At 43.1% G+C, this 26,945-nt stretch overlaps 1 protein-coding gene across 4 annotated transcripts in view; it reads right to left on the bottom strand.

The window, feature by feature from the left end:
- Window positions 1–26,218, bottom strand: part of CHD7 (chromodomain helicase DNA binding protein 7) — a 131,055-nt gene extending 104,837 nt beyond the window's left edge. For 3 of the 4 annotated variants that reach the window (XM_069854151.1, XM_069854152.1, XM_069854154.1), the window contains exon 1: window positions 25,997–26,217. The gene's annotated coding sequence lies outside the window, so the exon portion shown is untranslated. Of the gene's footprint in view, window positions 1–25,996 lie in introns of all 4 variants that reach the window. The other variant, XM_069854153.1, reaches the window with a different exon arrangement.
- Between the last annotated feature and the right edge of the window lie 727 nt (window positions 26,219–26,945).

Raw genomic sequence — 26,945 nt, 5'->3', positions numbered from 1 at the left:
GCTCTGTAACAGATGGAAACCAGAGCAGCTGGAGAGCAGGGAAATGTCTGTGCGGGCGTGGGGGTGGAGTGGGGGCAGAAAGCCCATCCCTGCTCCCAAGCTTTAAAGCTGCACGCAGCCATCAAGCCATACTGCAAACTCAGCCCATGGATCTGCTGGTGAGAAAGCTGAAGGAAATAGTACGCGGCTGGATGATTTAGTGCTTCCCAGACTTCCCAACAGGAGAGCAACACCGAGCCACGCAACACGGGACTGCAGGCACTGGGTGCGAGCTCATCAGGAGAGGAGGAGGTAGCGGGGAAGAGCAAGCTGGGCATTTGCATTCATGAAAAGCACAGCAGGTGAAGAACTGCCAGCTCAAGCGAGCCTAGAACTGGAACGGTGAGGAAGGAGACAAAGGGTACACAGGCATATTGGAGAAATGAGAAGGAAACAGTGGATGAATTGAGATCAAAGCCAATCAAGGTTAGAGGGATGTTTCTCCCCCTTCTTCTTTTTTAAGAAGAGGTATTGCAGAACCAAAGCAGCACAGACATATATTTTTCAAGAAGAAAAAACAAACATGGTAAATGAGGAAGAATAAAAATCGAAGGAAAAAAACTCTGATGTATGGTACAATTACTCCACTACAGTTTAGATTCACAGCTTTACAACACCTGTGCAGTTAATAACCACATTAAGTTATACATGATGCCACCGGTATTTCCTTTCTCAACTTAGTTCACTATTAGGGAAATACAACAGGTTTTTTGTAAACTTTTGGAAAGACAAATGACTGTCCATGATTAAGATGCCCATCCCCTGGCAGTCTGGATGGCAGCCTACCCCCAGGTCCCGGATGAGGGAAACAGCCACTCAGCAGAGCCAGTTCTATAATCAAGAGTGATAGGGTGAGTTTTTTTGATTTATTTGTTTCTTTTAATCTGGGTCAGAACTACCTTCTGCAATCCTTTTGGCTCCTTGAGTCAGGAGACAAGAAACTAAACTGATCAATGGGTAAGACGGAAGTCCTCATATGAGAGCAGCAGATTACCGTGTTAACCCAGATAACGCAAACAAGGTCATTCGGTGTTTGTAAAAGGCACACAGAAATACTTTATTATATGTATATGCAACTGTTCTTTACCTGGCCTGCCATGTAGAATTAGACTTTGAACGTTGATTTGCAGCAGCTGTGAGCAAGCACAAAATTGACAGGGCAGTGGAAAGTTTTCATGACAATTTTTCCTCCTTAATTATTCCTGTTCCTAACCACAAACAAGATGCTTTCGTTCCACTGCCTACCACAAACATCTCAAAAAAAAAAAGTTCGGGTGCAGTCTGACACTAGACATAAACTGATCTAACCATTAGTTGCCATCAGAAGATTGTCAGCACAGGGGCAGCTGAACAGCAATGACAACACAAGGAAAGAAGCCGGAGTGGTACAGCCGATTTCAAGCAGCACAACCCACTGGACCAGCTTATTACTACAACCCTCATCCAAACTGCCTTCAGGCCACAGCCACGTGGTTCCACAACTTAACCTGAAAAGCACAGCATTAAAACCAGCCTCTGCTATACAGAAAGAACATGAGAAACCATTGTCTCCTGGTAAGGTTTCCAGGGGGCCAAGGGGGAAGTAATTCTAATTTGATCAAACATGTGAAAAAATGTTTTGCATCTAATGCACAATAAAATCAACACTTAACATTACGCAAAGCATGGAAAATATCTTGCTGGTACCGCAAGCTACTCCTACTGGCTGGAAGGTATGATTGCTGACTTGGAGTTATTTCATATCAATGTAGAACTCCAGTGAAGGATGTGCAGATATTCTGGGATCTATCTATTTTAGACAAGAAATGCTATATCTCAGTGTGATTTAGGAAAATAAAGGCCATTTGTGAAGACTAAGGATATTTGTCAAGAGAGTCAAAGAACACGTTTCAGTTAAGACATTCCAAAAGCAATTAATCCACGATGCTCAGAGGACTGCCTCCAGCGGTTCAAGCCAAGCACACGCACAGTCCCTCCATAAACAGCTGTGATGGATAAACACACTACTTAAAGGGAGAATATTTCATCTAAATCCATTCAACACCTAGGAAGCCTTCTGGACGCAGAGAGGTAAAACTTTCAGATTTCTTGTATCATTTCCCCTGCTCACATTGTCCTTGTCTGCAGTCTTCCCTAAATCCCCACACTAAAAGTCTATTTGCATAAGACTGAGGTTTACATATTCTTTTTTAAAAAGTATATTCACCACAAGAATTTTTAAATATATCCCACTATTTGAAACACTTTTGTTCCAAGAGCTGACCATTACAGACTATTTTCTAGATATGGCAGGACAAATTCCTTCCTGTCTGAGAGTTTCCATGGTAATAAAAGTCCCCTTTAAACACATTCACGGTGGTTTGGGCAGGCCAAACAGGCAGCCTTTGTACTGAAAAGCTCCCTCTTTGTACTCCTCTGTGCTGATCCTGCACAAACTACCGTAAAAGTGTATTTTAGTAGAGGCAGAGTAAAATGAAGGCTCACATCAGTTTCACACGACAACTGTTTATTCCACAGCACAGATACAATCCTCTAGAAGATTCCCTTCCCAAAGAATTTCAAGTGGTTGAAGAAAGCAAGCTACAGGACAGCCTAGGGCACATTTCAAGCAGACCTAGCCCCAGCAACTTTGCCACTTACGCTACTAAAAAAGATGAAGTGAAATGACCATCCTCCCTTTCCCTTCCCCCCCTCCCCACCATGCAGTCTCACTGCTCTTTGGAGGTGGCGTATTTACACCAGAGCATGGGTCTCTAGTTAAATAGCAGTAGTCTGAATTGATACCTCCATATCCATACGTAGACCTGTCATGGAAAGAGACCAGCAGAATGCAATCTAATATGTAGCTTAGCTTCCCATTTGGAGAAATAAACAGAAGCAAAAACGTTTTTAGGATGTTCAACAAAGCACCTCCTTTTAAATTCCTTACTATTCACATTTGTACTCTGACGCTTTAAAGAACTAGCAAAAATTTTTGCACATTTAGGTCTTGCTACAAGTGGAGTATTTTTGCACTATAAGTTTACATTTCAGTAAATCTCTCAATATTTCACATTCAGAGTATTTTTTTCACTGTCTCTACAGCAGACCTACAACAGACGCTGGACCAACTCCACAGGCAATGGATTCTCTTTAAGAACTAAGTTGTTAGGCATAAACATTAACTTTAATTCGCTAAGAAAAATGTTTCAGCCATCCTTTAGATTTTTCTTTTGTTAGCTTTTGAAAATTTGTGTGCCGATTTCATTTTAGATAAAAAGTCTCTACTTCCTGATCAAGTTTCTTCACTAGTTTTCACACTGTAGCTTCAGACATCTCTGTAAGACTCTAAGTGCAGTTCTTTTTCCAAGCCAGTATTTCTTTGCTTGCAGTAACAGGAGGGATAGAAAATTTAAGCGCGTAACTTGCACTGTGAGCTTTTACCCAGTGCTACCATTAATTTATTTGCTTCCTTCCCACCTCACCTAGTGGAAATCTCAGCACAGGACAGACTCTCTAATCCAGATATTGAGAAAAATGCATGAAGAAAGAAGCAAGAACAGCAGGAATAGCTCTAAGAAATCAACATAATGCTTCACATCTCTCAACTCAACAGTTTTATAACACCCCTCAAACACACACCCACCCCCTTTCTCAACTCTCCTTGCCCATGTAACTCATCTCCCATTAGGTGCCCCTGCTCCCAAGAGGTCCAATCTTGACTGCAGACTCTCTTTGGTTCCCAAGAATTGAAGCAGTTTGTACAGAAAGCACTATCCAGACTAGGGAAACAAAAGAATCAATCTTGTGATCCCTTTCACAAGCATAAGAATGAAAATACCTGATCTTTGTCAGATCTAATTTAGAGATATTTTAAGTTTCCTTTTGGCAATAGAGGAAACAGCCTTAAAATTAGAGCAAGTTTAAAGTTGTAGGAGGCAGTCTATGAACATTTTAAGACAAGCAGACTGGAGAAGTAAGTTTGAGAAGGTTATGTTATGCAGAACTATTTGGATCCATAAAACCAAGCTATAGCTATAACGTTCTGGAGAAGCTTTTCTGTAGGCTGATTTTAAGAATACCATCAGAGTATACACAGAAAAAAATCCCGAAGATAGCAAACTATTCATGAAATGCCTCTCAAAATAACAGGTCTAGTAGCTAACTCACTACTTTTAACTGAAAAATCATTGGTTTAGCTGAAGCAAAAGCTAACAGCATTCATTTTCTCCTGTAGAAAATTTCAGCTAAGGAAAAGAAACTGAACAGAATTTGTTTTGGTTGCCAGCAAAACCTGGTCTATCGCTTTCCTTGAAACTAGTCCAATTTAAACAAACATCAATGTAACATCCCACATTTCTCATGCTCGCAAATCTTATTAAGAATACTTTCCACAAACACATGGTATTGCTCAGTTATTAACAACAAAAAAAATTCTTATGCAGTCCTTAAGGATCATTTGTAGCAAATCCATCTCCTCCTTTAGCAATCTAGCCATCTTAGAAACTGTCTCCACAAATAGATGCAACATGTTAATGATTTTCACCATAGGTTGTAATATTTCCGAGTATGTTTAAATTGCCCTTAAATTATGCTCTGTCAAGCTACCATGCTGATTGTAAGATAACTGAATATAAACAGAAAACAAACTGTTGCCTCTATTTCTTATGCACCCACTTCTTAAAATCACAGTCATCACATGACAAAGATTCCATTACCACCCTGTTCTGACAGAAACCAATATTAATTATTATTTGAATTAACCTTTGAGCCACAGTTTTCATCAGTACTCAGAAAAGACATGGACAATTTCTAATTACATTTTACTCTCATTATAAGTCACTCGGCTGTAAAGCTGTATCTGACAAGACTGCTATACTTGGCCTTGAAATACTTTGGACTTTACTATAAATCTTTCAGAAACATCTAAGAACTCATTGAATACAAGAGCTATCACACAGGATGCTTATCCAACAATTTAGAAGTGTTTTTAAAGGGGTATCAACTGTGATATCATGGAATTGCAATACTATTGCTGAAGGAAAATAAACTACAGTGGCCTTATCTTTCAGCATCGTTATACAGACGATCTTTCACCTGAAGTTGCATACCGTGCATCCGCTCCGTCTATCAAGTGTGATCATAAAGTGATCATCAACTGAATCCTAATCATATTCAACAAATAGTGTAAGAAGGAAATGAAAATTCATAGACTGACAAAAATCCGATTCTAAAGATTATAGCAAATATCTACATCACGGGCTATATTTATTACAGATCGGAGAGAAAGATTTTAACCACTAAAGAGTTATTAGCTCTCCAGTAGGAAATGTGGGATTTCAGGGTCATAAGTGAAGAATAACCTGCAATCCATATACAAAAATTAGTGCAAGAGGACAGTTTTTCTTCCGTAATTTTTCTGCTTTACCTCATATAATCACTTCACTCTAGTCAGTAAGCTAGCCAACAAAAAATGAAATATATACGTCAATATATGGAAAGTTAATGCCATTCTGGATAACAGGTTTCTACCCTTAACTACGCCCAATCTCTCCAACGAACACATAAAACTTCTCAAAGAGTGATTTCTGGCGGTACAACCCAAGCCTCATTTTCACGACTTCACAAAGCTTACATCTGTGACCAACTCCAAATGTTCAATCTCTGAACATGAGACAGTTTTATTTGTACGAATACCAGAGGCTGGAATCTATCAAGTTTCAAAACTAGAGCTTGACTTAGCTGCTGACTCAAGACATATTTCAAGATAACAGGAACATATTTCAAGATATCATTTTTAACCTTCCACTGTTGAAAAGACCTGTATCTTAAAACAGAAGCCTCCGTATGAAATCAGTTTAATTCCTGTGAGTGACATTTTGTGTTACAAAAACCTTGACTTGGACAACAGATATGACTTCAGATTCCATTCATCTCTGAAAAAAACCCAGTGATCTTTCCTTCACAAATCACTTTTAAGGATGCTGTCAATTACACAGATTATCCAAGTTACTAATTTCACAAAGATTTTTAAAAGAAATTAAAAGACATAAGGAAACCAAATATAAACCTTGGGAGTTGTTAGCATAGAAAATGCCAGTTGTGCATGTATTTAAACATACTATGGATTCCATCAGTTAATGCACAACAGCCCTGTAATCACATGGGGTAAATTACATTTCATGAGCAGAATATCTAGGTACAATCAGAATTATCACAAGACACAACGTGCTAATAGAATTCAGGTCTCTTGATTTTTGGGAAAGGCCGGAGATGATGGATGGGAATTCAGTCTCTAAAAATGCAAAGTGTTTGTAACGTTAGCATCACCAGAGTTACCAATTCTAAATATACATCCACTTAAAACGCAAAGTTGTATTTCTCCTTCCAAGCCAGGTGACTCAGACTCGTGTCTTAAACTGCATCCCCATATTTTTAAACTATCCAGACCCCTTCACCTTAAGGCCCCAACTTGCTTTCAAAACCCCAACAATCGCCCATACTAGTTTGTTGAGGTTCTTTTTCCCTTTGCAGCTGCACGCTTTTCAGAAGTTACACCAAATCTACATCTTCTTCATATTACTTTTTTTTGCACCTCCTTTTTATAAATGATACATTAAATGGCTGGATTATACCTCCACTCCTCCAGCTAAAAACACATAATGGGTAGTCTGACTATTGTGGACATAAAAAGGTAAAAGAGGAAGAAAAGAGAAAGAAAGTATCATTCTTAACCGTGCAGAAACTGTGCTTAAGAAACAAATAATTTATTTCCCCCCTACTTATCCTCATCTATGTCATAACTAAGAAAACGAGGCTGAGCGATGGCAAACACAGATCAACTCATGCTCCAATCACATACGTCTGTCTCATTCGTAACAGTAATTCAGGGGAAAAAAGGAGGCGTCAGGACAGTAGGACAGTCTGGCATTCTGAACATTTTCATATACTTTCCACATAAAATTTCCAAGATCTTCCTGTTGTATTTAACTCAGGATAAGCCCTACCACTGTTAAGCTTCAGGGTAGACCAGAAGGAACAAATATATATCCAAAGGCTTTGGAAAACTGTCAACTTACTGTCAAAGAGTCAGTTATGATTTTATGCTACAAAACCTACACTGCTGATGTATAACGCCTCCACAAATCCTCTAAAAGAGGGATGTGGAACGCAAAGCACATGATTTCTTTTCACACCACTCATCAATACATACACCTGTTCAATTAAAAATAACATTATACTAACAAGATCATTAAATCATCAACACCGAGCTTATCTAAAAGACTTATCTGGCCTGCAGCAAGGCTGTCCTGCCTTTTAGTTTGATACTGTTTGGACAGTTCACACTTAAAACACTGAGCTTCTAACACAGTTTAAAATAACGAATTCTAATATACAGTTTGCTCTGTTTTCAGCAATTCAAAGTTACAATTTAATTAATTGTTGTTTGTGGTGCTGTAGCCAGCTATTTAAGAGGTCTTTAAGAAGGTACTTGATGGAGCACAGTCTTCTAAAAGCCTGATGCCAGCTCCAGAAGATACTGCCTTATTGCTGGGAGTGGGGGGACCACAGAAACAGGTGCAGACACCAATAATCAATAGCTTGGGTCATGCTACTAGACTAAAACTTACTTCCCTCTCCCAATGCCACTTTCAGATTCCCATGTGCAGGGGAGGTGGAGGACAAGGAGGTTAAGGGAGGAAGCGACAGCATTACAGCACCTCATTTTGTTTATCAGCTATTCATAGACCATGACGAAATTCCCCTCCAACTGTCTTTGTGCCACTTTTTCATATCAAATTCACTAGTGACACTTTTAAACAAGCCTATAAACAATGTATTCTAATAAATCAGCCTATAAAAGCCCCTATTCCATTTAAACGTGGGCACTGAATGAATGATACTTTCTGATCTTCCGGCAGCAGAGATATGTCGTACTAATGCACAACAACTATGCAGCTTTTAAACAAACACCAGATTTCCCCTCTATTCTTCATGGAATCATAGAATTATAGAATTATAGAATCACCAGGCTGGAAAAGACCCACCGGATCATCGAGTCCAACCATTCCTATCAAACACTAAACCACGCCCCCCAGTGCCTCGTCCACCCGTGCCTTAAACATCTCCAGGGAAGGTGAATCAACCACCTCCCTGGGCAGCCTGTTCCAGTGCCCAATGACCCCTTCCATGAAAAATTTCTTCCTAATGTCCAGCCTAAACCTCCCCTGGCAGAGCTTGAGGCCATTCCCTCTTGTCCTGTCCCCTGGAATCTACTTAGAAGTTCAGAATGCATTAGTTCAGGCAGAAATACAAAAAATGGCAAGAGCATCCCTTGTTAAATGCCACCTAAGAGAATCTACCCTCTCACAACACATTGCTTTTGGTTGTGTGTAGGCTGGACTAGTTTCAACTCGTGCTACTTCAAATTCTGTTACCAATCTGTACCTTCCAGAGAGAAACCCACCCTTCTGCTTTCTGTCAGGTGTTTTGCTAGTATTATTTGAACTAAGAAATGACTCCATCCTAAAATTCCTTTAAGTCCTTTCTTAAGCCAAGATAAAAATATACTTACATATAGTTTCTTCACCTGTTACACTCAACAAATTTGCCTGTAAGCATATTCACAGCAATTTAATGTATTTTCAGAAGAAAACAAAATAACTGACGACTTATCTTGTACACGTAGTACGCTATCTAGAAGCTGAAGTAGGTTGCACGAGAAAGTTTAAAAATTAACTTATCAAAGCACAACCGTGACTCCTCAAGCACTGGAACAGGCACAAGCCTTTCATGACATCTGCATTCCTGGCAGGAAACATTAAAATAATTTTGTAAGATCCCTCTTAAAATTCTGTTCATTTCCGAGTGCAATGAACTCATACTCGCCACCTTTCAGAGCATCCATCTTGAAAATACAATTGCTCCTTCTTTATAAAATCAGTTTGCCTGCTGTCATGACTATGGGGTCTCAAATATTTCACTATCTTTATACTGCAAACATTTTTTTCTATTATGCAGGTGCAAAACTCCCCCAAATTCAGTTACTTATGCTGAAATACTGCGTGAGTGCATATTACAGATGACTTTGAAAGCCTAAGTAACTTCCAGGATAGCCTCTTCTCTAAAAATTACCAAATGGAACACAGATCAAGTAGTCGATGCCTATGACTTTAAGTTTACAGACTTACTGCTTTACAAGTACTTTGGCAACATAATTCTCAAAAACAAAAAATAAAAGCCCCAGTACGAAGTGGTTATTATTTGTGCAAATGTTTTTCTAAATATGGTACTCACTACACTATACACAAAGACATGAATAAACTCTTACTGTTCCACCACTGCTTCAAGCACCAAAGGTTTTTACACAGAGTGGTACTGTAGCGTGTCACATACTATGATAAAACAGAGAAACCTCAGTATTAAACAATTAAATAATATACTACAGTACGTTTTTTCACATAAGAAGCCAAGAAAAAGAAAAGTCAAAGTTATGGCTCCCATGATAACCACAGCTTGATTGTAATACTGTTTTATACTGTATATTTGAACAAATGCACCAATTTACAATTGATGGGGAATTATAACTGAAGGACACAGTCACATACTTCGTCCCACTCTTAAATAAATCAGTGGCATTCAAAATAAATTTCCATGCCGCCTGTACAGCTTGGTAAGGTGACTGATTTGCCAGCAAGAAGGAAACAGGCTATAAAAGCATATAAACCATATTTATCAAACAACTTCTCCAAAGTTACAGAGAAGCACACAGGGCAACACTGCTGCATTTTAACTAGATTATGGACTATTTCAACATCCAACAAGTTATACTGCATTCAGATTTGTCCATGTCATATCTGACTTGACTGCATCATGAATCATGGCTATTGTTAATGAAATCCATTAAATAAATTTAGGCTTAGTATTCCTGAAAAAGCACACCAACAAAACCACATTATTGGAGTGCTTACTTTCAAAGAGAAAATTCATGGAAATTAAGAAGCTTGGTAATAGAACAAAATGAGACAACTGGACAAAATACTAGCAAACAATGGACAAAAAATACTACATTGAAAATGCAGAGACCCAAGGAAAAAACAATTCATCACAGTTATACCACAAGCTGAGGAGGCCATCAGTAAGAACATTTTTCACCAAAATCAGAAAAAAAGAACTAGCAGGTAAAGTGCAAATAAAATGTATGTTCAATAAAGGGGCAAAGCAATAAAAGGTCCTTTCACAAACACCAGGTACAGGAAGCCTGCTAGAGAATCCGCTGGTCTAACATATAACCAAGATATGAAAGAAATGCCTCACGAAAATAAATAAAAATTTACATTTTTCTGCATCTACTGTCACTGGAGAAGCTAATGGAGGCTTTAATCTTTCTGGCTGCATAAAGCCTCAGAGGTAGCTTTGGTCAAACCAAAGCAAACAGCAGCAAGTTACCAAAGCAAGCTCGCATTCACCCAAGAGGTCTAAAAAAGCTGAAGGATAAAATAGCCAATCTATCTACTACACCGCATAATATCTTGGTGGCAAATGCTGCTTTCATGTCAACAGTGCACCAGTTTTGAAAGGTGGTCACATCTTTAGACTGTCAAGAACTACAGACCACCAAGGCCAACGTCTCAACACAGCAAATTAGCAGAAAATGCAAGAAGCAACATTCATGGGCACATAAATGCAGACTACAGCAGTGACATTGATGCATTCCCATTTAAAAGTCCTGTCTTACTCACACATAAGAATCCTTTGAAGCAACTGATAAGTGGTCAAAGTCTGAGCTAACCTGGATGAGCAAAACACATGCCAGTTGCTGAACAAAGGTTCTACAAGAAACAAAGCTACAACAACAAAAGAGGGAAAGACTTCACATGGGTAAGTAACCAGTTCAAAACAGGGAAAAAAAAAAAATCTTAGGAAACATCACCTGACCTGTGTTGCTCAGCATTCACAAAAAAAAAAAAATCTAGAAACAGGTGGTGAGCCTCAAAGTGAGTTTGCTGATAATATTAACAAGTTCTTTTTGCTAAAAATGAAAACCAGGAAGCAGCAGACCTTCATTGTACCCAGGAAAGGTGTAATAAAATACAGATGAGATTCAGCATAGGTAAACAGAATACAATGCACCTGAGAATATACAACCCGATTGTTTTACATACGTTTTTCTAAGCTCTGACCCCATTACCTCATTCTCAAGAAGGAGATTTGGGAGTTAGAATAAATAGATGTAGGAAGACAAGATTTATCAGAAGAGTAAACAGAATGCCAAGCATATAAGAAAAAAAAAAAGAAAAAAAACTCACAAACATAAAATTGTGAGAGAAATGAGATGCATAAGTCTACGAGATACCCACACCTTGCTGCAGCGCCAGTGTTTGCTCTGCCCACTTCCACTTCAAGAGTCAAATTACTGACAGACCAGAGAGGGTTGGACAGGCATCTGAATGCCCTTCAGAATCTCCAGCCTCAAGAAGGAACAACCAGGGACAGAATAAGAGTATCTATGGAATCAGGAGTGGTACAGAGCAGGTAAGTACTGAACCATTGTTCCCTTTTTCTTTTAACAAGGAAATTGGAGAACATCAAACAAAACTAGCAGGTGGTAGGTTCAAAATAAAACAAATAAAAGGAAGCAGTGCTTCATACAATGTGTACTTAAGCTTCAGAACTCATTGCCACGGTCCCAATGGAAGCCAAGAGTTTACACAGATCAAGAAAAGACTAGATTAATTCATGCAAGAAAAATCCATTATGTGTTACCTATCACCCTTTCCAAGGTAATTCTAAGTGGCAAACTTGTGGAGACTAAAGGGGCTTGCTCTATTTCTGGATGGGCTCCAGCACGGTCACTGTGAAGAAGGATTTTGGATGAAACAGACCTTTGGTCTCAACTGGCAGAGCTGTTCTCTGGTATTAAAAAAGCAAGATCATATTTGTAACATGGTTTTAGTTGCTCTTGACAAATATGCTATCTTGATAATATACAATTTCCAGTATATCAGCACGTCAAGAATGCAAGCAAGATTACATTGAGAGGACCACAGCATGAATTAGACAAGGACACCCAAAATAATGAGTACCAGACTCTGCTGAAGCTCTAAACGTTCCTTTTCCAACTGCAAAAATTCAAAGAGACTTTATGATCTGGCTTTAACCCCTTGAATGAGAAAAAAAAAAAAGGTTGGGTAAAGGCAGTAACAGAAACACGGACAACATGAAATACTGCAGTACAAGCACTACTTCTCTCTATGCTACTCAGTACCTATAGTGGTTCTTAAGTTCAGTTTCAGAATAACTCAAAGTTGCATAACATGGGTTATGTTATTCGTACACTGATTTTAAGAATACTGAACTTGTATTAAAAACATTTTTTCACCTTTGAATGAGAAAGAATTAAAACCGGCACTAAGTGGAGAAAAAAATTGAAATATTCATATTTTTCTGAATAAACGGCAGTTGTAAGAGATAATACCAACTCAAAGCCCCAGCCTGAAGTTTTACTACTGCTATAAAAAGGTACTTAAAATAACTACAACATATTTAGGTTAAGCACTTAAAGGAATTACTGGAAGACTGAATTCAATCCTGAGCTCCAATCCACAAGTCATTGTGCAACGTCTTACTCTCCATTACCTAAAAAGCGAGGGCCACGCTTGTCTCCTGAATTAGGGGTATGATTTTTTCCCTGGACAAATACAGGAAAAACAGCAATTGGTGTTGTAAAGCAACGGAAGAACTCTGCCTCTTTATATATCCCAGCCTACTCCTGCTTCCTCCTATAGAAGAAACGCACTGCTGCCACTCTATGCTGAGCACAGCTCAAGCTTGAAGACAGCAGCCTGTGTCCAGTGCAGAAGAGCCCTTCTGCTAAACTTCCATCAGACAGAACAAGCCAATGGTTTATTTTCAAGGCCTTGCAATGATCCAAGTTTTCACAGGTACAGTGAAACTCACCATAACCCCCAGATCACACTCAACAAATAACATGCCCTTGCCTCGAACCACACAGATCTTCAAAGAGATTGTTTGGTTGTACTTTAGTGTAGGCAAGTTAAATTCTTGACTTGAAATGGAAGAAAAACCTTACAGAAAAAGTGGGTCAAAATGGTTAATAAAACAGCATAGGGAGCATACTGTCTGAACTCCTTCCACTCCTAAACCTAAGCTCAACCTATAATAATCAGAGACTATCACAGAGCTTATTCAGGAAACTGCGTAGGATGAGGGAGAAGTCTCTAAACTCAATACACAAAACGTAACATAGTTGTTCAGATTTTACTCCTGAGATAAATACAAGAAAACAAATTAGGAAAAAAAAACAAAAGGCAGGTGATTCAGACACAGACTTTTAACATTTAAAACGGATTTTTTAAGCACTAAATATTAGATCAACTCTGCTTTTAGGGGTAGTATGTATCTGCTTCACAGGAGCGATAGCAAGGCCAAATTAACACTTGGTAAAGAACCAAGACCATCTAATGAGGGCTGCTAGGTAAACAGCAACTATTACAAATCTCAATATGGCAGACCTCAAAATACATCATTAGGAACCTGGTATACCAGTTTGGGGTAGCACTCAGATTCCTGGATTCCAACCATCTGCTCAGCCCACTAGCCTGGAAAAGAAGAAAAAAACACCCAAACGCTTGGAGATGCACGCAGTAAACATATTTAGCCTTCTATCACTTCCATGCATCACTGAGACAAAGAGCATCAAATTCACTCACTGGAAATGAATGTAATTTTTCTTAAGAGTACAGCAGAACTATGTGCCTAAAACTCCTCCTGACCTTTCATCAAGCCTTGTGCTACTACACAAATCAGACATTATCAACAGCCAACATCAGCAAGTGGGAAAATACCCCTGCTGCTCCTGTTCCCCCCCTCCTTCTCCTTTTTTTGAGGCAACACCATTTTTCAGTTCCTCTCAAGCCCTTCCTGCAGGATGTGCACCACTCCAGACACCTCCAAATTTAATCCACTGGAATAAGCAGGCTTTAAATTAAGGTGTTATAAGGTCATGTAGCAAGCAAGATGATCAGATTAAAGAGGAAGTAGAGTTAAGTTAATACTGAGTCACTATTTTAAGTTCCGCATTCAAGACAACAGCATGATAGTCTTTCAAGTGTAAACCGGTCTGCAAGTGTGACGACAAAGAACTTTTCTATTTAAGATAAAAAAGTTTTATTTCTATTTTAAAACTGAACATGAAATGCAGGACAAAAATTCATCAGATAGACAAGATCTGGTCCCAGAGACAGATGTTTTACAGCTGTGCTTTGGGCTTCCTAAAGCCCATTAGAGCTAGCACATACAATTCCTAATGTAAACAAGCTGCTTTTAGTAACTACAATATTCACTCTGAACACACACAATGCTAGTCAGGGCCACCTCTCCTCACAGTCTTCACCAAGAGCAGTTTGCAATATCCTCGGTGCCTTGAGGTGAATTGAGATACCCTCCTGCTCCTCCTACCATCCCCTGTAGCTCCTGGAAGGGAATTTTTTAGATGCAAAATCTACAGAAAGGAATCTAGATGGAGCAGCACGCTAGAGTGCACGGGAGAAAGGGTTTATAACTATGGCAAGTCTTTACCTTCCATTAAGGCACCTACAGTTGCCCAAACCCTGAGAAGAACAGGAAGGGAAGCACAAGATTCCACTCTTCCACCTGCAAGGAAGCCCCTTTCTGTCCCATAGCAGGCAGTTTACACAAGTAACTTCACAAAATATCCAGGACTCTGCTGCATTCCTGCTATGCTGAAAGAGTCACCTTGAGCTGCCAGGTGGCTGGAGCAGGAGCTACAGTCAGAACCCCTGATTTTTTGTAAGGTGTTCATTCCTCTGCTGAGCCACACAGTGTAAACTGCCCATCCCTCTATCTGGAGAGCAGCAAGAGTGTCCTGCCACAAGAGTTAACTAAGCAGAATGATATTTTACTCACAATGTAAATTTTCAACTATTTTAACAGATACGAGTGCGCTCATTTCACTATGAGAAAGCTCTACACTACGGTAGAAGTAACAAGCTCAGCCACCTATCATGACCAAGAGTTTTCCCACGATCTCAAACTAACAGGAATAATGTAGATAATTAGGATAAAACTCTGCATATCAGAAACACCGATTCGATAAAATTTGAGGCATACAAATTAACACAGAGGTTGATGAACCTAATGGAGAACTTCAAGCTTGCCGAGAAAAAAAGAATCAGCTCCCCCCAAAGTAATGGGGAAAAATAGCAAAAAAGCATTTCCAAAGCATTTGTGGAAAAATAGTTTTAAAGATTAAATGCTTTACATTTGAAATCTCAGATGAGCCATTTATACACTAGTAAATCTTTAAGGCTTCTATTCTCCTATTTCAAGAAAACTTATTTCTGGACAGCGGATTATTAATTCTAGCAAACTGTTTATAGCACACAATCCATACCACCATAGAATAAACAAATTTTAATACCAATTTGAACTCAGGCCAGCCCATTCTTCTTTTGGTGTCCTTTCCTTCACAGATGATTACTCTATTTCTATTTCTTCCATGAATGTTCCCAGGCAACTGATCCAATCCACTTGCTCACTGCCACCAAAATGAAAAGATGAAAAGGGCTTGCTGCTCTCCAAGCCACAGGCCCCCCTCATCCTTAGTACCAGCTCTGGTCTTCATCAGATCCTTTTATGAGCCAGTTTGATTCATTACAACAGCAAAATGCTCTCCATTTTACCGAGTTATTTTTCTGCCATTTTAGTGAACTAAAGTGGTTCACAGAAGGACCTGACAAGCACTGCTGCTATAACAAAGTAGCAGAGCCATGTGGTTGGGAGGAAGGGTGCAGGGGGACAAAGGCAGAGAGGAAACTTCTCCTTTCAGAACAATGTCCGGTTAAATCAGCTCACTGCGTTCCTCAAACCATAATCTGACTTATAAATGATTAGATGGAACACAAGAAGACATGCAACAGCTTTCAGCTATCTTCAGAGTTACAAGAATAAGTATTGCACAAAACCTGTAACGATCAAAGTGTGATACTCCAGCAGCAGAAAACAAAAAAAGTTCTTACAAATATAACAGCAAGATAAGGATAACTTAATTAGAAGAGGAAGGTAAAAAAAGCTTTACAGATTTCATCCTACTTTAAAAAAAAGCCCTGGGAAAGTGACCACCGATCTCGCGAAGTGTTATGACGGAGAAAAGCTACAGGGATTTTCGATAAGGAGAAAACTGCAAGAACTGTGCCTTTTCTCCTGACACTGTCACCAGTACCCAAGTAAACCAATTACAGGAAGGCTGATGTGCCCGTTTTCACAAACTCCAACAGAAAAAAATCGTGAGGGAGGCAGTCGAGCCAGCCCGTTGCAAGGTGCTGTACCACTGGCTAGTGACAATATGCTCTGGAAGTCTAGTCCCCAGGTTTCCTGCACAGTGATTTCTCTCCGCAGATCGATCTGCCTCATTCTGTGATGGACTGCCTACTGTGGATGTGCCATTTCACTTGAGAAGCAAGAAGTGAACACGTATTAAATATATCACTCCCACAGCCAAACTGAATCGATGACAGCAGCAAACGGGACGGCTCGGCTGCCGGAGTCCTTATCTCACTATTCAAAGTTCATTGCCTACCTGCAGGTACCTCAAAACAGAAACAACCCATGTCAGAGGAAAAGCACTCTGCCCCAAAACACCACCATCATTTCACCTTATCAAATTAGACAAAGCTTTTTCAGCCTTCCTGACTCTACCAGCTGCCTACCAAAATTCTTAGCATTGAGTAGCCGCAGAGGACAGCGTGAATCTCCAAGTGACGTACAGACAGAGCCACAAAGGAAGACAGCAGCAGATCCCAAGAGCCCCACCGGGGAATAAGATCCGGCATGCAGCCTGCATCCCAGCTGGCTCTGTAATACCCACCTTCAAGAGCCTCTACTAGTCCAGTCCCTCCCACAACAAAAATTCGCATTGCCCAACCATCCCCACACTGCACAGTCCAGTTGTGCCACTCGTCATGCGACAAACTCAGCAGGGGAATCACACGTGAACCGCTGACAAGTCAAAGGTTGGCCATCCTTCATCTAGGAGCAGGCAGAAAGGCAGGCATTCTGGTTTCCTTTCTTTTGCGGGAGGGGGCAGGGAAAAGGGATTGTTGGTGGAAGGAGAGGAATAGATCAGGGAGCTTCAGCTTTTAAATAACCATGTTAGGGAAAATTCTTACAAGAACAGCAATGGAAGCAATTCCTTTCACCTGCCATCCTTTCTGCAGCCAAGGTTTTCTTTTTTATAACCCCCCCAAAATTAAGTAATCATCCATTTGGGCATGGGGGAGGAGGGGTGCGATGCATTAGTGTCTTTCCTTGAGAGTTAGCCATTCAAGAACTCGGTCGCCTTAACCATGGCATTTTTCTAAATCTAACCATGGTAAGTAAAAAGCCACACAAAACCACACCTCCTCCCCTTCCATTTATTCCATTTTTCTTTTTTTGTTTCAGTGCAACACCTAACACTCTCGACTTCCAAGACTACCTACTACAACAATTATCGACCCAAGTTGGAAAGTATGCTTCTGGTCTAGCACTGCCTTTAACGGGCTGATTTTTCCAACAGACATGACATTTCCAAGAAACAACCCCTTCCTTCTGCATGTCTGCCACAAAGTTCAAATCCAGCTTAAAATAAAAAAGTACGCTCACTAAGAGCCACTTCTGTGAGGGAAGGCAGCATGGGCTGGGGATTATTGCAGAATTGCATGTAGTAAAGGAGAAACGCAGGTGGAACTGATGCAATTTCTTTAGCAACCTCTGTTAAGGTTACAGTGAAATTAAAGAAGCAGGTTAACTGCCTTCACTTCCTTCTGTACAAAAAACCCACCCCAAAATGACAATATACCTTTCCAGAGATGAAGAAAGAAATAGGGGGGAAGTGAAGCTGAAGCCCGCTTATTCACTTCCCCGTCGAAGAAAGAATGCTGATTCAACTAAGGATGAATAAGGCTGCACCCCATTCACAGAGCCAAGCAAATGCAAAGCATAGCAGGCACCTCAGAACAGCACTGATAAATAAAGTGAATTACTTAGCAGGTTTCTCCCAGACTTGCCTCCTGAGGCAGTCAGGAGACCCCTATTTAACTCACTTTCTGAATGATTCCTTCCTAAATCAAGAGAGATATTAAATTGCTAACTATAAACTCTCAGTTTAATTCTTCACGGTTAAAACAACTTGAGGCAAGAATTATACTCTTAGCAAGAGTCCCCTCATCAGAGTTTAAAGGAGTACTCACATAAGCAATGGCTACAATGACAGAGGACCTTCGTTTAAGCCACCCTGACATGACTGCACCACTCTCAAGTCTGCAAGATCTTCTTGGGAACTAGCAATACCGTCCAAGTACCTCTCAAACCAACAACTGGTAATGATGACCTGCCTGTTTGCCTTGCAATAAACCACCACATTGCCTCTCGGGTCCAATAGCAACACAGACCAGAGCACATTCTCAAAAAGCTAGATACAGGCCAGGCAGTTGAGACAAAAAGAAAAAAAAAAAATCACATGTTTAGATATTATTTCAAGGTAATAACCCCAGTTATGGTTAAGGTATTTCTGATCCCGCATGAACAAGCGGTGCACATTCAAATACAGAACTAGAAGCAGCAAGTTATCTGGGATGCCAGATTTCTAGACTTCAGATACGCTCTCCTACCCAGAAACAGGTAAGATTTTGAACACATTTGTTTTGCCCTAAATGACTAATTAAGATGCATCTTTGAAACTTACCAGTCTCTCACCTACGTGCAATTTTATCTCAGCCTTATCAGAGTGATTTCTGAACATCTGTTAGCCTCACTATTCCCTTCTTTCTTTAGTCCTTCTCCTGTCAAGCATTTAAAACACAGTCAGTCGCATCTCCCTTCTGGTTGTCTTATTTTCAACTCGAAGAAATGCTGAACTGCCATTCAGTACAGTCCAGACCAAGACAAACTTTCCTATAAAGCATTTCACCATTTGGATTTCAAGCTCTACAGCCACATTGATGAATCCTCTCTGAAGCAAGGAGTATTTTCTTATAATAAGTTATCATCAACTCAGACTTCACACTTACTAGCTCACACAAGTTGTTAACAGCTAAGACTTTAACAGAAATTTTTCATTTTTCTCACTTCGGGGCTTGTTTCACATTTCTCCCAAAACAGCACTACCCCAACACTTCCTATGATGTAAGGCTTTTTCCACCTTGTTTTGTCCCATCGTTGATTGCTGACTTCCAAAATTCCAGCTTTCCAGTTCAGTTTTAGTTAGTTTTCCCCTGAACTCTCTCTCAAAGAATGACCAGTATTCCTTTGCACCTAAAAACTACCCGTTTAACAAATCCTGTTTACCCTGTAAATAAATCCACAGGCTACCTATTTTAACATCCAGGACAAAAGTGCCTTTATTAAGTCTTCCTTGGACTGCTCCAGGTTCTGATCTGCTTTATTTCTGGTCTTGGTTCTTGCGTCTCCCAGCATTCCCTACTTCTTTCAAAAATGTCAAGATCTCCCACAGGAGCTCCCTCCCACACCCCAAATTTCTATTTGCCTTCACAGCTATCCCCATTTCACACCAACTGTGGTGAGATTAAACTCTCCCCACATGCAACTACTCCGCTCACAGAGCAAGAGAAATTAATACAGCTGAATTTATTATTAAATTTTCATGAAAACAAAACCTGAAATGACAAGATGGCATTCAAAGGGTCACGAAGAACCTCTCGGCTGCAGCACCCAAGGTCACTCTTTCTGGCTTCCCAGTGCTGACCATCCCCTTTGCCAGGCAGCACCCAGGGTCCAACACGAGATTTCATCAGGCTTTGGTGCAGCAAACAAACTTCTCCCACACTGACAGAGGCATCCTCCATGCTTTGGGTAGAAAGCAGCATTTTTAGGAGTTAAAACGCATGTTTGTTTTGCAACATAACCTAATTATCCAAGACTGGCAAGAAAACGCAACTCCGCTAAGCAAGCAAAGAGAAATATAAATTGGAAAGAAGATTAAAAAAAACTAATAGGAAAAGCACAGTCTGAAGAGGAAGAAAAATCTACAGGAAAGGTGGGGGAAAGGAGGCACGAAAGCGAAACAGAAGGAAATAAAAGGCTTAGATTTCAGAGCAGAACTTGTTTTGCTGCATAAGAGGAATCATACTTTGTAAATATGATGTACACCTTCATAAAATGCTGTAAGAAGTGACACTTACTTTGTAGCTAGAAATCAAAATAAACTGTGGGTAAGCCAGTTTCTTTCAAAAAAAGAAAATCACCAAAAAGATATTTTAAAGCCAGCTACCTGTTGAAGTTCTAGCAGTAAACAGAAAGCTCAACTGGACAGCTTAAAAAGCAGCTCGAGGACAGGAAAATTAAAGCACTTCCAAAACTACTCAGCATTGGATTCTCCACATGCCTGGTACTCCCAAGGCAAGCAAGTTGCTGCGCTGCCCGCTGGGATCACCAGCCCACATTTAAACAAAGCCTGAACAGAATAACCTCTAGGATCAGGACCGTATACATGAAATTTAATTTTCTTCTCAGAACCATTAGGAAGAAGGCAGACATTTTGGCTGCAATGACTTTTTCCAGACAATTGATTCTCAAAGTTATTTATTCCCCACTATTCCCCTCAAGGCCCTCTCGTCACAGCAATTGTCTATGTCAGAGGAAGGTTGGATTCAGCTCCCATGAAAGCCAGGCAAAAACCACACCCAAAATAGCTATATAGGTCACTAGAAAGCAAAGCGAGCCCTACACCATGCCAGCTAGGGCTTCTGATTAGTTCCTATATGCCAATGAGCTTTCAAAGTCATGTGTTAGGATGCTCCACCAATACAGTAACTTATTTGATAATTAGCGCCCTTTCACTGAATTTCCACTTCTAAATGAAAATGCTTAAATTAAGTAGTGTCTTTTCCTTTTTTCTTTTGGTTTTTTTTTTGTTTGTTTTGTTGGGTTTTTTTGTTTTCTTTTAAAATGAGCATGCATATAGCATAGCAGCAGCAACACAATCAGGATGCTTTGAAACCGTTACTGAGCAACATTCATGAAACGAGAGAGAACCCATCAGCACGAAGATCCTTGGTTTTGACTTGGCTTCTTCTAGGTGCGTGTTTACATCTCTGAAAAGTCACAATGTTGGAAGCTAAGAGCTAATCAGCTTTTGTATACTTAAGAATATCCTTAAGAGCTTTGTTGTCATATTCAGGCGCTTGGAATGTGTCCTTTAGGTCACAGCCTCCTTTTTATTTTTCCGTATCATGCTTTCCAACCTCATTTTCCAAGTAAGAATTTTAGTGTGCAGCTATGAAGTGGTGTATTTCCATGACCACTGATCTCGGCTAAGATACCAACCACTACAAGTTACAGTTGGATTCTGCAGACAGAAATAAATGCTTTCATCAAGTTTCAGTATCTTGTCAGAATCCTAATAACAACATGGGATGTTTCTGCATATGGTACCTCATCCCTTCCTCTGAAACAGTTCGCAAAAATAAATTATACTCGGAGTTTCACTTTGCCTTTTTATTGCTGCCAAAATACAGATGATATTTGAGACCTTCTTCCATAAAAATCCAGCAGCTTGTATTTATGCAAACAAGCTATTCACAGAAATATAAATGGTGAGAGGCGATGGAGTTAATGTCTGTCCTAATGATGAAGCTAAATAGATGCAGTAAATTAATACAATAACTTCTCTGTTGGAAAAGTGGAGTCTAAAGCCTCACCTATACACAAAAGACTCATTTGTAAAAAAGACAGTTTAATTATTTACTAAAATTTGCAGTTTTCTCATGTATACAGGGAACATAAAAGTTAACATAAAAGTATCACCCGTGTTACTTATGGGCATCAGTTAACCAGCTCATAAATCTGAGTAGTTAGCGATCCGCTCGTAGCAGACAAATACAAAAGCGTTTCGAAGTCGGGATTTAAGGGAACTGAGAGAAGGGGGCTGTTCAGACACATAAGACTTGTCACACAGTTGCCTGTATCCTTGCTAGCCACGCAAATTTATATGAATAACACTAGATCCACGAAGCAAATGCCAACCAGCAGATTCTGAAAGCTTTCCCTCTGAAAATTAATGCAAAAGTAAGGTGAATAAGAAAAAAGAGAGAGAGTTATGGCACAGGATTCAAGGAAACGAATGTGTTTATTTCCACCCTCCTTCCTTCTGGTTACTTTCTTCCTCCTCCTCCCACCTTAACAACCCTGAAGTACCACGCAATACGCTAAAAACAAAAAAAAAAAAAAAAGAAGCGCCAGCTGCTATAGGATGTCATGGATATGGCAAACCACAGAGTCCCACTGCAAGACTGCAAGTTCCTATTACTCAGACCTCCCACCTTTACAGAAAACCACGTCTGGGTTGGGTTGTTCGTTAAGGATTTAAAGGGGTGATGTGTTCTTACACTGCAGATTCTCCTCCAACGAAGGGCCTAGGCCACGTCCATCTGCCGCAGGGCACCGGACGGGCCTCTGGAAACCGAGAGGACACCCGTGCCAAGCCCGGGATGAGCAGAGCCTCTCCGCCATCCATACAGCTTTTTCAGCTCTGCTAACTGCTTGTTTCGCCTCTACTTGCGAATAACTCGTTTTATGTCTTATGAAGTCCCAACATTATTTGAGTATTAGGGGCAACTGCAGCAAAACAGCAAATAACTCGCGTGAGAAAAGCTACACTCTGGTTAACTGACCCCTCTACGTGGCCTGGGAAGTCTTGACCAGGCTCCTCTGACCTAATTCTTCAGGTTTCCGCATTAAATGAATTCAAAGGAAAATGGTTACAACTTAAATCTCCCACCCCTGTACAGAATTTAGACTGCAACACACAGTATTCCACTGCATCTCGCTGCGACTGGTATTTTTAAAACACTGCATCCAAAGAAATTGTTATTTTCCTAAAAGGACTGCATGATCTTTATCAGTGATCAAAACTTTCCTTAATTACTGAAGGGGCAATAAAATCGGCTTGGGTTTCAAACCTGAGCAAGTATTTTTCCACTGTTTAAATAACCTAACAAGTAATAACAGAAATATCATTACGTTGCTAAATATTTAGTAAGAGATTTGGTCAAATATGATTATCCAATTAGTATCAGTGAATCACTGATTCAGTTAAACTTGCAATCACAATCACATTTAATGCTCTTCTAAGAGTGTTTTCTACAGCGTTCACAATGATCATATGTGTTTCTTACTATAGAAAAGCTCAAAAGAGACTGAAAATAAGCAGTCTAGGTTAACAGAAAGGCAGGACAGGGGATGTGTGAATGTGTGGCATTTTCCAGCGCTAGAGTAGGGGAAATTTTGTTTTCTAAAACTGTTTCAAACTTCAAATGCTGTCTCATACAAAAAAATAATAACTTTTTCCAAGCAGTTGTGGTTTTATCCTCAAGGAAAATAGCACGCTATCAAAAGGATCTCAGCAAAACCCTGAGCGCATTTACAACACGAAACAAGAGGAAACAAGCAACATTCTCACTTTTAGTAGCTAGAGATCAGAAAACGTGCAGAATGTAATTGTTCTAATCACCTGTTACAAACCTCAGGAACAAACGGTTAATTTTCCCCTGGACTGCATCATATTTTAAAAGGCATTACTAGAATTTTTCCGCTGCTGCTAAAAGAGGGAGACCTCTCGGAAAAAGCCCTCCCTGTCTCCTCACCATGAAGTTTGTCAGCAATCCTGCCGTCTGCAACGTGTTTTATACAGAAAAACTCCTTTCTTTTTCTTTTTTTTTTTTTCTTCAAAAGAAAAAAAAAAAAAAAGCGCGTTGGAAACTTTCAGGATAGAAACTAGAGAGCTTCGAAGTTCCCCGCTTAGCAGCGCATAGCGATGGGAAAGGAGAGAGAGTTCTGCAAACGTGCCCCAAGCATCCAGCTACATTTAGCTTTCAGCCTTTTTATTATCATTGTCAATGAATGGGCCCCAGTCAAATTAAAGCTGCCATTTTAGGTTAAAGACTAGAGAGCCTCTGTTGTGCAACAGCGAGACAAAAACACTCCAAGCGACAGATGCAGCACTCTCAGTGGAAAGCGACGGGTTTCAACTTTTATTTAAAAAAAAATAAAAAAATTAAGTAATAACTACCGATCGTGCTTTTTAATACGGATCGCGTGTATCGATACTCGCACATTACTAACTAACGGGATTGATAATTGGGGTAAACCAGCTACCCGCGCTGCTAGAAGGTCACAGTCATTAAGATTTTTAATCGTCGTTAGAAGGGATGATCTGGGAGGAAACGAACAGAAACATTTTTTGTTCGACTGGCTCGTTTGCAGCTCCGCTGGTCCCACAGACCGCGAGAAAAGGGACGGGGGGGGAGGGAAAAAAAAAAAAGAAATTAAAAGGCGAAGGCGCTCCGCCGAAAGCCATCTTCGAGGATAAACACGGCTGGCGATCCGCTCCGGTGAAAGTAAAACCCACCCCGGCACCGAGACCAAACTTATCGCGCCGCGGTTATCGCCGATATTCGCCGGCGGGGCCCGAGCGGCTCCGGGGACGCAGAAAAACCCTCCGGCCGGTGCTCGAACCGCCGCCCCCGCGGTGGGAAAGCGCCCGGCCCCTTCCCAAACGAAAACAAAGGCGGAAAGTGGGTAAGTGCGGGAGAGTTGCGCGGCCCCGGAACTCCCGGGCATCGCTACTTTTCCTTTTGTCCATTGTCTGTTTTTTTCAAAAAAACAAGCGGCGGGGCGAGCGCCGGGCCCTGCCCCGCACCCACCGGGGGCTCCGGGCCGCGTCCCCCCGCCCCGACGCCGCCGGGATAAATGAAAGCGGCGTAATGATGGCTGCTCATCGCCTGCAGCGCCTTCTCCCCGGCTCTCCCCGACAGCCCTGCCCCTCCTCCCCTCCGTCCCCCCGCACACACGCACCGCCCGCTCCCCGCACGCAGCGCTCTCTCCGCCACCCCCACACACACGCGCGCTCGGCCTCAAAACACCCTTATTATTATTTTTTTTTTTTGTTAATTATTTTTTTTTTCCGCTCACCCTCAAAATGGCCCGGAGCGGGGCGCCAAGGGGAGTGGCGAGGGGGAGCGCCCCGACCCCATGTGCGCGGCCCCGGCTGCCCCGCAGCCCCTATTATGCGGCGCGCGCTCGGGCAGCGTCCTCCCTCCCCGTCCCTTCCCGTTCCCTCCCTCCCTCCTCCTCTCCCCTTTCTTCCTCCCGCTGCCGCCACCGCCGGGGCAGGACGCTTCCCCCCCCCCCCGCCAGCCCTCGCTCTCACGCACCGGCGGCCGGAGCGGCACCTCGTGCTCCTTCCTCCTCCTCCTCCTCCTCCTCCTCCCCGCCCGCCTTCCTGCCGCCCTCCGCCACCCACCGCCCGGACCCATGTGCGGAGCGGGGCGGCGCCGGGAAGCGCCCTCACTTTGTTAGCGCTTGTTGTGCCGCCGGCAGCCGTCAGCGTGGCCGGCGCGGCCACCCCGTCCCGGGCCGCCTTCCACCAACTTTCTTTCCCGGATTTTTTTTTTGAAAGTCACCCTCTAAACTCGCGGAGAAGGCGGGGGACACGGGGAGCGGGGCGGGGGGGGCGGGGGGGGTGTGGAAAGAGGAAGGGGCGCCGCCGCTCCGTCTCCCCGGTGCCCTTCCCCTCCCCCGAGGCGAGGCAGGCGGCCGGCCGGCCGCCGCACAACAAAAAGCCATTTACACCCGGGGAAGCGCCGCGCCGCGACACCCCCCGCCGGGCACGGAGCCGCGGAGGGGCGCAGCGGCACCCCCCGACCCGGCACCGAGCGGAGCGTCCCCCCCATCCCCCCCCCCCCCCCGGCTCCGAGCATCCCCGAGCGGACCGTCCCCCCCCCCCATCTCCGAGCATCCCCCCCCGCTCACCCCGAGCGGAGCGTCCCTCCCCCCACCCCGAGCCGCCCCGAGCCGCCGGGGACAGCGACCCGCAGGCTGCCCGCGGCTCCAGCGCCGCCTCCCTCCCTCCCTCCCGGCGAGGTGCGGGGTCACTCACCGGGCCGGTGCGGGGCCGTCGGGGCCCGGTGTCCCCCGCTCGCTCCCTCGCTGCCCTCCGCCGAGGGGCCGGGGAGGAGGAGGGGACACGCTCCGGAGTTGGTGCCGCCGGCCGGGGGGGGCGAGGCGGGTGCGGGTCTCGCACACGCACACACACTCACACGCACGGAGTTGCTCGCTCGCCCCGGGGCTGGGCTAAGAGGGGAGGAGGGGGATCCCTGACCGGGGCGGGCGGAGGAGGAGGAGGAGGAGGAGGAGGAGGAGGAGGAGGAGGAGGAGGGGTGGGTAGGAGGGAAAAGGAGGGAGAGGAAGGGTCAGCGCGGGTCTCGGGTAGTTTCGGGGTCTCCTCCGGGTCTCGGCTCCGCTTCGCTCCTTTGTGTAATTTCACTCGATTCAAGTTTAATCCGATAGTTCCCGAGCGAGGGAGCGAGCGCGCCCGCCGGAGCCGAGCGCGACACCAGCCAAGCGGCTGCCGCGGCGGCCGCCCCCTCCTCCCTCTCCTCCTCCTCCTCCTCCTTCTCCTCCTCCTCCTCCTCGCTCCCTCCTCCCCCCGCCACAAGGCGCGCCCCCGACACCGCCCCCTCCCCGGGGGCGAGCACAGCGCCGCCCCCGCGACGTCACCGCCCCGCCCGGCATAATTTATGCGACGAGAAGTGGGGGGGGGGGGGGGGGGAAGGGGAAAGAAGGAAAAGGGGGGGGTGCGAATAAAAGAGGAGCCCGACCTGCGTGCGCGCGGCCCCGCCCCGGGGCTCCCGGTGCCCGGCGGGGCTCAGCGCCGGGGGCCGCGTCCCGAGCCGGGAAGTGTCGGTGCCGTTCGGAGCGGGGCGAGCGCGCGCGTCCCCGCGGCCCCGCCGCGCGCCCAACTCGCGGAGCCGAAACGAGCGGCGCCCGGCAGCCCCGCACCCCGCACCCCGCACCCCGCACCCCGCCCGGGGCCGCTGCCGCCCGCC

This window comes from Phaenicophaeus curvirostris, chromosome 3 (genome assembly GCF_032191515.1).
Source record: "Phaenicophaeus curvirostris isolate KB17595 chromosome 3, BPBGC_Pcur_1.0, whole genome shotgun sequence".
Lineage (NCBI taxonomy): Eukaryota > Metazoa > Chordata > Aves > Cuculiformes > Cuculidae > Phaenicophaeus > Phaenicophaeus curvirostris.
This window is presented reverse-complemented; position numbering and strand designations above follow the sequence as displayed.